The 11,502-nt window shown below is 35.6% G+C and overlaps 1 long non-coding RNA gene across 4 annotated transcripts; it reads right to left on the reverse strand.

The window, feature by feature from the left end:
• Positions 1–559: 559 nt before the first annotated feature.
• Positions 560–6,182, reverse strand: LOC103420169 (uncharacterized). Of its 4 annotated transcripts, none has more exons than XR_011579985.1 (7): positions 6,050–6,182; positions 5,370–5,676; positions 4,949–5,259; positions 4,599–4,701; positions 4,438–4,518; positions 865–1,022; positions 560–768 (listed from the first exon to the last, which is right to left on the reverse strand). It is a non-coding gene; the product is annotated as an uncharacterized lncRNA (long non-coding RNA). The 4 variants fall into 4 exon arrangements; XR_003772626.2 differs by having other exon boundaries at positions 4,949–5,010; positions 5,096–5,676; XR_003772624.2 differs by having other exon boundaries at positions 4,949–5,676.
• Between the last annotated feature and the right edge of the window lie 5,320 nt (positions 6,183–11,502).

Here is an 11,502-nt window from a genome sequence, read left to right on the forward strand (position 1 = left end):
AACAAAAAAATAATATGAAAGTGCTAATATACACTTAAATGAGGTTTTGAGAAGAACCAAAACACAAAATTGAATAAAGGGTAATGCTAGGGATTAGGAAGACTAAATTTTGTAAACCAAATAATTTGGTTGTTGATGATTAAATTATTAATTAAGTGTGGATTAACGTATTTATTTCTTATTGGTGACGCATTATTTGATTCTCAAATTTTGTTTAAATGGTCTCCCTAACATTATCCTAAAACTAGCCTCTTCGCACGCACTAACGTGGGTGCGAGAGGCATTTTTGCATCACGGGCGCTATGCGCCCCTAAAGGTGTATTGTGTTATTTTTTTTTTCCATTGTAATTGTCAAGATATATTTTACATGTATTGTGCAAAGAGGAACTTTTTCTTTACCATGCACGTCCTAAAAAGTTGTCATGTTTTTCGTTTTCACTTTGCGTAAAGTAATGATTTCAATGTTATTCATGCAATTGTCAAACAACATGGGATTTTGGATTCAAGTTCCTACATAAAGTCCATGAACAATAGTAAGTAGATGTAAATAAAAAAAGAGTAGATAAAAACATTACGTACTCATAGAAAAACACAAAACAACTTAAATGTCAAAATATAAAACCTACATCACAATATGTACATTATTCACAATACCCATAAAGTCTATATTGCACTATTTCTTTTGAAAAGAAAGTTTACATATTGACATCAATGCTGCAATTTCCACCCATTTGTTCCTGATTGATGCTTCAAATTTTCATTGCCAATCTACAAACGATAGTGAGAAATTAAAAATCAAATAAAAAGAGTTAATTGATAAGTGAGAAATGCATACTAGACAGTTATCGTTAATAAAATTGTTACCTATTAGGAATCACCATAATTAGCTGGAATGAAGCAAGACTTCTTTGTATACTATAATTAGCTGGAAAAAGATCCGCATGTGATAGGCATTTTCTTTAATCACGGATGCTACGCTCCTCTTAAGATGTGTTGTGTTAGTTGTTTTCTTTCTCATACCACTTCATAAAAATAAAATAGAACACACACTTATAAATAAAAAGGAAATAGAACATAACTAAGTTGTGTGTAAAATGCGTAATAAACAAAAAGCTCTTTGCATGCAAAAACACGTTTGAAGATGTTGACGAAGAATAAAGGAAGAAATACAGCAAGGAACCAAATAATAGTGTTTGATAAAAAAGCTAAACAATTAATTGATGACAATAAGCTGAGCAAGAATTTATTTGTATCATCTTGTCCTTAAAATACCACAAAATACAGCTCACTTAAATCACATCTCCTTGAACACTTTATCTTATTAAAAGCTGCTAATTAAATATGAGTTGATAGGGTTTGTGGCTTCATAATATAATTTCTACTGTTTTTCTTGACATGTGTTAAACTTTCCCATTAATTCCACCTGCAAGCTCTTCCGTAATTTCAATGCTCCCACAACTTTAGTACTTTTATCATGGCTACAAACATGATAGGAGCATCTTTATGTGACTTAGTTAGCTTGTTTTCTTAGATTTTCGTAGTTAGTTTGTGTTTATTATAGTGATTTAAGCTATTTTCGTGTGTTTGTAGGTCCAAATGACAAAGTTGGCAAGAAAATGCAATTTGGAGCATTTTGAGGCAATTTTGGCAATCAAATGGATAGCTTATGGGTGGGCAAGATAGATGGACGAATTTGAAGTTCAAGAGGCTAGGAATGTGCTGAAAAGATGAAGAAAATAAATCCAAGACAAAGAAGATAAGGAATCAGCTAAAAAGAAGGAACATTATCCAAGACCTTATCCAATCTTATCTTATCCTCTCCTAATCTAGTCTTATCCTATCTTATCTAAATCAGTTTATGCCTTAAATCTAGTTGCAGGAGAACCTAAATATCTGATTTCTAGAAGGCCTATCCTTTCCCTACATTTATGCCGCACCCTTATCCTTCTAGAACCTCTAAATTGGTGCTGAAACATCCTTTCTAGAAGTCCCTACAAATCTGGCGCCTCCCCCTCTTCTAGAAGCTCTAGAACCTACAACCCTAATCCTTTTCCCTCTTGAATTAGGCCAAATTTATCCCTTTCCTTGCAAGAATTTGTGCCACACCTTTCTAACCTAATCCCCTTTGGTTTTTGATTGTTTTAACCCATTCCACTTGGGTTTTGGTTACACAAACCTTGTCCCACTTTGATTTCAGAAACCTATCCTAATCCTTAGGGATTGTGCCGCACCTAGCCCTATAAATACATCATTATGCGCCTATTTTAGATTCACCAGCCTCTACCATCAAATCACCACACCATCCACCACAATTTCGTGCACCACACATACAAGAGCCAAAACATCAGAAAATACATACTTATGCGCAGATTTGCAAGGAAGGAAGGAGATGAGACCCTTGGAGTCGTGCCCTACCATTCAAGCTTGGATTGCTGGACGTTTCTAGGTGTATTCTATCCTTAGTTTTAGTTCAATGTTTGTTTTAATTTGGTGTTATATTTTCAAAGATATGAGGAACTAATTTCTTTTTAGTTAGAGGTGAATTCGAAGCCATGATTATATGCTTTATATGAATTGATTACATCTAGTTATTGTTTCTTGAGTCTTGAATGTGATTTGCTTATCTAAGTTATTAAAACTTGTTTATGTGTGTTAATTGAGGGTTGACACTTAATTTGCATGCATGAATATGATGCTAGAGTATAAGGGAGTTTCACCTAATCGTTATGAACTTATATTCACAAGTTGTGGAGGTTGCTAGTCACGATCGTGTTAAGTAAATCCTTGGCAGGAGTATCATGCTTTTCATAGTTACGAATGTCTCATCAATACTTATGATTTTCAAATAACTTAATGACCTTTGATATGTTTTCTATCATGCTTTTCATAGTTAGGGGACTTGAGATTGATAATTTGGTTGTAATGTGTATCCCGTCCAATTCAATGAAATAAGGAAAATCTGATGGTTAATTTGTGCTGTCACGGTTAACTTGGGGTGTTGTCATTCATGGTTTAAAGGAATAATAACTGGAAATTGGTTTGTTTGCATATGTCATGTGTGGAGAAGGACCCTCTAACTAGCCTATTTCACCCTTCAATTCACCTGATTTCATACCTAGTTTACTTTGTTTTGCAATCTGTTTAGTTTAGTTAAATTTCGTCCAAATCAATCCCCCTTTTAATTTAGTGATTTAGCGTCTTAGATTAGTTAGAAAAGTATTTAAATCTGTCCAATTTAGTGTTTTGAGTCCTACTAGTCTTAAATTCGTCCGAATAGTCCCTAGAGTCTGTTTTGAGTCTTTTTAACTTAGTTTAGCTGTTTTGAGTAGTTTGAGTCAGTTTTAAGTCTTAAGTGTCTAGTTTTGTGTTTTTGAGTCTAGTTGAGTGTTTCTAAGTCTAGTTTGGTATTTTTGAGTCATATGTGTGTTGATTAGCAGCCCTAGTTAATCCCTCGTCTAGAACGATCCCTACTTGCTTAATACTACAATTACATGTTTAATAGGGTTTAATTTGTGTATCAAGTTAATTTTCACATCAAAACGAATCATTGAAATGAGAATATGAGTTGAAGTGTACATTGCATAAAGTAAGTAGTAATTAAAATGTACATATGTAGACAAAAAGTAAGAAATGAAATAGTCGTATCAAATCAGATTGAATCCAAAAGCTCAATCAAGATAATATCAAATGTAAAATTCCTTATTATGATTTCGTTGCCATGTTGAGCTATATAAATTTGTTATTGTTACCAAAATCTAAAACAAATCAACCCATGTTCATAGAACGTGGTACATAATAACTCATTTATTGTATAATATGGGTCCCTTGTTCATTGGCAGAAAATATTAAATAGAAAACACAATTAACCCTTCTTTTGCATAATCTTTGATATGAGCTCTCAATTTGGATTAGAGAGGAAAGCATACAATTCTAAAAAGTGCTCTAAAACATTAACAACCAATCTAATATGAATTTCAAAAATCTCATGTAACAAACTTTATATTAATTGGAAAAACCTCCATAAATGAAACGGATGATGGAAGAAGGACAAATATAAAAGGGAGGTTTCCATTTTCCAAGTCTTAAAAGAGCAACATAATTAGCTGTTGTTGTGACAAAAATGTCCACGCCTTTAAAAATGATTACTAAATTTTTTTTCTCGATATACTAACAAAAACAAAGAATAACATATGCACACACATCCTTGAGAATAATGAACAACCTTTAGATAGTAATTTCATTAAAGACATAGGATAACATATTTCGTTTTTCGCACTTTACAAGAAGATCACATAAGGAAATATTTGTCTTCCTACATGCATTGCATAAGTGCCATAAAAAAATGACTTACAGAAAATGAAGATTGAGAATGGAGCCAAAAAAAAAAGATAAAACAACCAAAACAGAGAATGGAGCAATTATTTTCAAACTGCATACCAATTGATTGCCTGCAAGAATATTTCTGACCTCTCTCTATCTGCTTCCCTCTCCATGTATTTGTAGCAATTGATTGGACACCTTCCACAAAGAAACCACACATCATTAGCTGATTTTTTCAATGAAACAATTTGATTGATGCAAAAACCAAAATGGAATACCTTATAAAAATAAAATACCAATCAAACATTCAAGAGAAAGGAGACACGGAGAGGGAGAATTCCCGACTTTAGGAGTGTGCTTGAAATGTTGTAAAGCCTGAAACTGGTACAATTTAAAGTTTAAGTTCGCATGATTATATTTCTATACAATAGCATAAAAAATGGACTAAAGTGTAGAATATCAATTTCAATTTAATTATTAACCAAATCTCAATAACTATAAAAGTAAATCAAAGAAGAAAAAGCACATATCATGCCTATGCATGTACGTTTGCTTTTGCACATGAAAAATAAATACAAATGAAAAAGAATACACATATGAATAAAATTAGACATTTATAAATATTTACCATCCTGACCACTGTGAAAAATCTTCCTCGTAGCCGGAGTCATAAATTGCAAAACCATGCTTCTTCAAACATTTTTTTAACAATAATTAGGGGCTATGGTCATAAGAAAAATTAGAATGTTTGAAAGACATAAAAGTGAAGAATTACCTATTAGAACTGAAAAATTTGTGCAAAAGGTTTGAACATTACCCAATTAGATACTGAAAAAAGAGAAAGATGAGATGGAGTGTGAAGGTAAAATTAAGATCAACAACAGTTAACAAATTCCTCCCTTCAATCTTTGGGCAGTGTTCCTTGTTGGATTGTTTTTTCTGAGAGACAAATAAAACAAGAACTGTCACAGGCATTTGACATTTACCAAATCTCCTCATTTGCCTAGCATTTAGAAAGGAATTCATAAATAAAAACATAACTGACGTACATCTTACATCAGTAACGTGTGGGTTTTTTCAAATCTGGTTAAGCAAACTATGTCAGTCTTAATCTAATTAAACTATGTCAATCTTCTCGCAAGAAATAGGCATGGATGCAATGTAATTGTGTTTCCATGAATTTTAAACATGGTATAGCCTATGTCTGATTTCCTTGGAAGCCTGACCACCTTTGCCGGCTAAATCTCTGTCGTCAGCACAATCGTCGTCGGCGTAAGCCAGTCTGGGCTGTTTATTTAGAGGCATGTGTACGTCTTTGTGGTGGATCAACATCAACTGCTTCTCCAAGTCCCTTGTCTATGACAGAAAAGCGAAGTGGTAAGATTAAAAAGGAAAAAAAAAAAGAAAAAAAAAACTGTACATGCACAATTTTTTGCTGCAATTAAAGGATTGACAGAACAATTGGAAAAATCACAAAAAGAGAGAATGAAAAGTACATGTTAGAAGTGGGGTTAGACTCCTCCGTTGAAAAGTAAAAAAACAAATATTTGGAAATACATCCGAATTTAAGATCATACCCCAAAAAAAGGAAAAGAAGGTGAGAGATTTGATGATACATGCAATGTTTTTCTGGATTCATGATTTTCTTGACATGCGATTTGTTAATTTGTGTGGGAAAATTGACTAATTAAGGCAGAAGAGCCTTTTGGAGTTGTAGAAAACAACTCACCAAAAGAACATCTGTTACAATGAAGCAAAAGCAAAAATGGAGTTTTTGTGGTAGAGGCAGAGGATTACGGTGCTGAACTACCGATGGGTGAATGTTTGGGGTGGATGGAGAAGCAAATCTGTAAAGGTTGAAATTAAACATTCCAATCTCCTTTTCAGAACGTGGGTCATACATGGAGACGGCAATTTCCATCGTTAGATCCTTGTAACTGCCGTTTTCCTCATCCAGTCTTTTTTTTTTTTTTTTTAATTTATTAATATATCATGTTTGGGATCACTAATCTAAGGGGCCAAATTCATTGATGAAATTTATGATGAATCTGCGAGGGTGGGTGTGATTCATCCAACCAATAGTAACAATCTTTGCTGAGTGTGGGTAAACAGTATCCCTTAGGCAACCTTTTTCCAATCAGTGTTGTGTTTCATTTTTACTATTTTACCCCTATTATAAGCGGTTAGTTTTGAGTTATCTCTCTTATTAAATGAGGACATTTTTGGTATTTTCAAATGCTTCACCAAATTGGGGCCCTCACTTTATATATATAGATAAAACAAATTTTCCTCAGCCGAACATTTAAAGTTGTTCCCTTTCGTTGTTTACAAAGGTTATTTTTTGAAGTTTTTATCACTTTTGTGTTGTAAGAACACATAATTCTATGAGCTGAAGCAATAGTCTGGTTGCAGCTGAGGAGTGAGGGTCCAAGGAGGATGGAGAAAGTTAATCCATTACATAACAAAAAGCACCATACCAATCCCAAATCTTCTGCCGTTAACTTAAGGAAAGACTTTTTCCATTTAGTCCTTATTTTTATTGAATATAAAAAGAAGCAGCCTTTTCATCTATTTTCCATACCCTGTCCCCAAGGGGATGAACAAAAAGACAATAGGCAGGAAAGTGATGGGAAATGGGGATCTGGGTATTTCAGAAGGGGGGTGGGTGGTTAGGGAGGGAGAGAGTGGTGGAATGGTGGTTTAGCGGTGGAAACGAGAGTGGCCTTTGGACTGATGGTGAAGTTGTGAGATTTGGGAGTGGTGGTCATTAATGACAAAGGGTATATAAGTACTTTTATATTAAATTTTAGTTATTATTATCATAAATTTAAAAGGGTGGTTATCATTCTAAATAAGTTTTAAATTTCGTTATTCTTCCAAATTTTCCGTTTGAGAGAGAGCAGAACAAAATCATTAGGAACCCATGACGTGTCGTGTTTAATTTATTGTTTTTTTACTTTGATTTAGGTTAGTTTATTTTTAAATTAGGGTAATTCCAACTTTACTATCCTCAAGTATCTTGCTTTTAAAACTTTCATACATCAAATTTTCTTGTCCTATTGTCATACCTAAAGTGAGGATTAAAGGATATTTTTATACTTCTGTAGTCTTTCTGTCAAATTTTCTTGTTAATTGATGACGTGGCATGTCACCAAGCAATGACTGTTAAAAAACATGGCACATGCTGGGTTTGATTCCTGACACTAGTGAATTATACGGTGGTGGCTAGAGGAAGGCTGAAATGCCTTTATGAGTCTTTTCGGCCCTTGGAATAGTGGAATGCTGCGATGAAGCCACCAATTGGGCCCTATTTAAAAAAAATAAAATTAAACAAAAAACGCTTACCGAGATCTCTTTCGTCATCGCATCCTGCATCTCGAGGACGAGCTTCCTCCATGTTGGGGTGAAGACAGGGCACTTGGTGCGAATGATGACTCCCAAGTCATGAGTCAACATTCTATTGATTTCAAGGTTTGCTCGCCAATGTTGCGGGTCGTAAACGACCACGATCTTAGTTTGTGCTATGCTTGCAATCAAGTTCAAGGACAAGCCTGTACTTATCCCCTGCACTTTCACCTTCTTCAAACTCTCAGCGTCAGGCTATTTTCGATTGTGAAAACGTTGGGTCGTTCTGACCCGTCGTTGTGACACATCCCGACCTAAATTAGGGCATGCTAGCCGTCACGTGAGGGTGACATAGCCATGTGCATAGTGCGGAAACAATAGAGATATAAAGAATTACGAATAAACAAAAACCAAATCAATTAGAGTACTAGATAAGATAAGATGCTAGTGTAAGATTAAGTGTGAAATACACAACCAAAGCATAAACAGCCTAAGCACAGTCAAGCAGGACAAGTACTAATTATACAACACCCAAGGGTGATCCTATATTTATGATGTTTGGTCAGAACCACTGTCGAAATTCTAGTGAGCCACCAAAGCACTTCTACCTAAAACCTAGAGGGGCGCAAAACAGAAAGTGTGAGTGGGCAAAAACAAAGCTTTTCAAAATCATTTCATTTCTCAAAAGTTCTAACCTTTCGCCGTTTAACCTGTATAATTTCCCAGAAAATAATAATAATAATAATAAGCTATATCAGAAATCATACTCAAGATGAAAATCCATAGAAGTGTACCATGCCAAAGTATCTCAATGCAATGCTATAATTAATCCAGGCAAAATATATCAATGTCAAATATCACATCAGCCAAATCCTTCTAACTCAATCTGCACAGCTGAGTATATAGCTCATACCCAATCTCAATCATATCAAATCAAATCCTACACACGAGTTGAAACCACCTAAAGTGGTCTGTATGACAAGACTAGGTGTAAAATAAATATGCTCTAGTGCTACGATCACGTGAAGGTTGTGCGAATAATCGCGGGTCACCTACGAGTTGGAACCACCTAAAGTGATATGTACGACAAGCCTGTGCACCTAACTTGGATCCAAGGTGAGCATATGGTGCGGGAGGTGAACATCACATGAAGAACTGTGCCCTAACTCGGGGCGGGAGCACTAATATCGGGGTGCAGGTTTATGAGCTCTCAATACATCACATCATATCTCACATAACTGAAGCAATCTCCTATCTTTAATTTATTAACTTACCTGGCATTTACTAGTGCGTCCACAACACCAATCATAAATGTATGCAACTACTAATGCATAAAAAGATAGACAAATACTGTGCATGGCATTTCAAAACGTATATTCATTTAAATTCATTTTCTGGGAAAAATCTCTAGTATATAGGTATATACGGAAAACCAAAAGCCCACTCACTGATATATTGAAGGGTCGTAGCCCCCAAGCCTCGATTGATGGAGCTTGTCCTCCGTTAGGGAATATTCTGTTAAAAACTAGAATATTTCGTTAATTATACTTGACGGCGTCAGAATATTCCGTCAACTATGACGAAATATTCTTCTCCTTCTTCCTTGGTTCATCGGAGTCCGGCGCCGGTCACTGCTGCAATTGCCAGAAATTGGGAAAGTTTAAAACTTCAATATCTCACTCATTTTTCCACCAAAACTCACGAAATTTAAACCAAATTGAAGCTTAAGATGAGATGCACATATTCATACCACTTTGGGGGCCTAAAACCAACGGAAAGCCGTTTGAAAAACCTTCGATATTTTGGCCAAACTTGCAACTCGCTAAACTTGGGCTTCCCGACGTCCAAATCACTTCAAAATTACTCCATGAGCTTCGTGAAGATGTTTTAAGGCTCCCTATAACCTTAAAACTCCTTAAAAACTTCACGATTACGTTTGCATGAACAGTACCCATGATCGGAGTTCCTGGGTTCTTAGGTTTTCGAAGGATCCATGTTCAACTAAGGGTATGGATGAGTTCCTGAGCTCACCAGGAACACGAATATGGTCTCCAAAACCTCAATCCGTGAAGAAATTGTGAGAGTGTGTGTGTGGTCCACGAATATGAGTTCTTGAGCTCACCAGGAACAATGATGTATTGTACGGACAATGGAAGAAACTCGAGAGATGGAGGAGAGAGAAAGGTCAACAGGAGTTGGGTATGGGTGAGAGTGTGTGTGTGGTCCAAATTTGGGTTACTAACAACAACTAACCCCACTAACTTTAAGTTCCAAAAACTTAGGAACTAACTAAATTAGTTTAAAAACCAAACTCAAGCCACAACACCACATAATGTACTCGACGTCCAAAGGTAATTTAGTCATTTCACGCCATCAATAAAATAATTCGGGACGGGCTATGACAACCTATCCCCCTTAAGCAAAATTTTATCCTCAAAATTTCCTTACAATAATTATAATCCAGTAATAATCCTAAAACAACCTTGGATACATATCTCTCATCCGGTCATCTGTCTCCCAAGTGGTGATTCCTCCACAAAACTTTCACTAAGCGCACGATCTTATTTCTTAGAACTTTATCTTTCCAATCCAAAATAGTCATTGGCTCCTCATCATAAGTTAAATCTGGATTAATTTCTAGCGGTTGAGGAGGTATCACATAAGAAGGATATGAGATGTAATGACGAAGCATAGAGACATGAAAAATATCACGCACTTTTGATAACTTTGGAGGCAACTCAAGCCTGTAAGCAACCTCACCAACTCGCTCGGTGATCATATACGGTCCAATGTACATAGGACTCAGCTTGTCTTTCTTTCCAAACCATACTACACCTCTCCACGGTGATAGCTTTAGAAATACCCAATCACCTACATTATACACCTGGTCAGTGGCATGTCTATCTGCTAGACTCTTCTATCGATCTTGGGCCGCTTTCATGTTAAACTTAATCACCTGAACATTCTGTGTAGTCTCATCAATGATCTCAGGGCCCACCAAAATTCTTTCGCCAAGCTCTGACCAATATAAAGGTGTACGACAAGATTTGCCATAAAAAGCCTCAAATGGCGACATACCAATACTTGAATGAAAGCTGTTGTTGTAGGCAAATTCCATTAAATCCAACTGTTTATGCCAAGCGTCACCAAACTGCAATACTGAAGATCTCAACATATCTTCCAACGTCTAAATGGTCATATCTGATTGTCCATCTGTTTGAGGATGATATGTTGTACTATAAATTAATCTTGAACCAAGAGCTTCCTAGAATGCTGTCCAAAATTTAGAAGTAAATCTAGGATCACGATCGGAGATAATACTAACTGGAATCCCATGGTACTTCACGATCTTCGATACAAATAGTTCAACTAATCATCTTAGAGGATATTTCCCTTACAGGAATAAAATGTGCTGACTTAGTAAGCGGATCAACTATCACCCAAATGTCATCATAACCATTCTGTGTACAAGGAAGCTTGTACACAAAATCCATAGTAATATTTTCCCATTTCCATTATGGAATGGGAAGTGGCTGCATCAATCCAAAAGGTTTCTTTCTTTCTGCTTTGACTTGCTGACAAATGACACACTTACTCACATATTTAGCAATTTCTCTTTTCATACCCGGCCAATAATAAAATGGTCGAATGGTATAATACATTTTTTGTACCTCCTGGATGCATTGCATAAGCTGAAATATGTGCTTCATCAAGAATTGCTTTCTTTAATTCCATATTATTTGGCACATATATCCTACTCTCCTACATAAGCATGCCAACAGTTTCTCGAATTCTGAAGTCTTTCTTCTTCCCCCAATTCCTTGCTTGAATTATTTC

The sequence above is a fragment of the Malus domestica genome, chromosome 04 (genome assembly GCF_042453785.1).
Source record: "Malus domestica chromosome 04, GDT2T_hap1".
Classification (NCBI taxonomy): domain Eukaryota; kingdom Viridiplantae; phylum Streptophyta; class Magnoliopsida; order Rosales; family Rosaceae; genus Malus; species Malus domestica.